We start from the raw sequence: 2,011 nt of genomic DNA on the forward strand, positions 1-2,011 counted from the left end.
CAGTAAGCTTAAACGGCGATTAATTATTTTTGTGAACTTTTATTTTTTCCCCCTAATTTTGATTTTGTATATTTTCTATTTAAAAAAACTTTCATGCAAAGCTGCACAGCTATATAAAATTTATAAAAAAAATAAAATAAAAAAAAATCGTTTCGTTGATTACCAAAAAATATTGCGTTTCGTTGATTTTTGAAACAAAAAAGGTAATAGTTTTATTTCAATATATGTACATACATACTTCTCATATAAATATGTAAACAATTTTCGGTATATGTATGTATCTATAAACATTCGGACTCATTTGAGAGCCAGAAATGTCTCAGAGTTCTGAGTTGTGAATTATGAGCTCAAAAAAGAGTCAGAAAAGTGCACACTTGCCTTCTTAGAAGGCACGCCAATATGAGTCCAGGTTAGAGTCTTAAATATGACGCTTTCTGGTTCTTAAAAACAAATATTCTTTATAATTCTGATTATTAATAAACTTTTACTTCTACGTAAACTTTGATACTTTGGTTCAACTCAGAGTCCGAAATGAGCCAGTCTGGTTGACTGGTCTCAGAATCATATTTATGACGAAAGGAAAGCTCATTTTATACTCATAAATTCTGAGCACTCAGAAAATTCTTTAAAGGGATACATATAACATGATAAGCAAAAAAAAAACAATTCTTTTTGAATTTGTTTTCTGATGAAATGTTTTTGATTTGTTTTTTTTTGGTTTGTTTTGATAATCACCGAAACGAATTTTTTTTTGTTGAGCATAACGTTCAAAACAAAACCGAAATTTCTTTTCGTTTATTGATAAAAATAACGTTATTATGCAGCCCTACTTGAAACTTGTACTAAAATTAAATGGGCTATAAAAATGCATACTTAAATGAAAAAAAAAAATTATTAATAAAAAGTTTGAAATTTTGGTAAACACGTGTTGAATTTTTATAATTTTTTCTCATAGTTTGAAACTTCGATTGATATGGTTTTTCAGGTAATGAGCTATACTTTCATAAAGAATTAATAAAAATCAAACAAACAAAGGAAATTGACCATTAAGCAACAATCGAGAAGGAAAAATATTCTTGACTGCTGAAAATATCGCAAACCCATTATTTTGTTGACAACTGTAAGTGATGTAAATATCAACGGGTTATGCGTAAGCATACGCTACAAATGATATATTATTCTAAATTTAGTAACTTAAGTTACTTAGCTGCAATTTTTTAATGACAATAAAAAATGCATTGTTGTCAAACAAGTACGTATTTTCAACTTTGGTACTGAACTTTGTTGTTGTTTGTAGCCCTTTTACTTTTATAACGCATTGAGCTCCCTCTGGGAGCGTAGGTTCGAATCCTACCGACTGCGAAGAAGTAACTTTTTTTGCCAAATTAAAATGATTTAATTTTTGTAAATACTTTCGACTTAAGCTCGTCGATTTGAATGTATGTTTATGTTTATTTATAGTTTTTTTTTTTTATAGTAAATCATTAAACGAAGCTGTGTCACATACATATCTACTTTTTAAATGGCAAAGAAACAGCTGACAGCATAATGCGATGGGCGACGCCTGCTGGTAAAAAGCGATATCTAGTTGTTGTGATATATAAAGGGCTGAACACAAGCAAGGCGGTTGTAGGGAAACAAACCGGCAGCTGACATTTATGTGAACGTAAATTTAAACATTAAGAACGGAAATTTAAAGTAAATTTTATATTTCCGGCTAAGTTATGTACAATTATATAGCTAAAATCAATACATACTTCCTTCTGTCGCTGCTTAACAGCGAGCAGCTTTTGTTCTCGCCTCACTTGTATTCAGAGGAGCAAGCGAAATATTTTTAGTGTTTATGATGTCTAACAAATGACTTTATTCACTATTATTTAATACAGCAAAAAGGAAAACTAATATCTAATATGATTTCACAAAAAACTTGTAGGTTGCTACTTCAACGAATCGAACGCCAGGAATGACAACATGGCAAAAAACGTCAAAACCGCGAAGTTGACAGCTGATG

This window comes from Rhagoletis pomonella, unplaced genomic scaffold (assembly GCF_013731165.1).
Source record: "Rhagoletis pomonella isolate Grant_MI unplaced genomic scaffold, Rhpom_1.0 Rhpom_scaffold_00006, whole genome shotgun sequence".
NCBI classification, from domain to species: Eukaryota; Metazoa; Arthropoda; class Insecta; order Diptera; family Tephritidae; genus Rhagoletis; species Rhagoletis pomonella.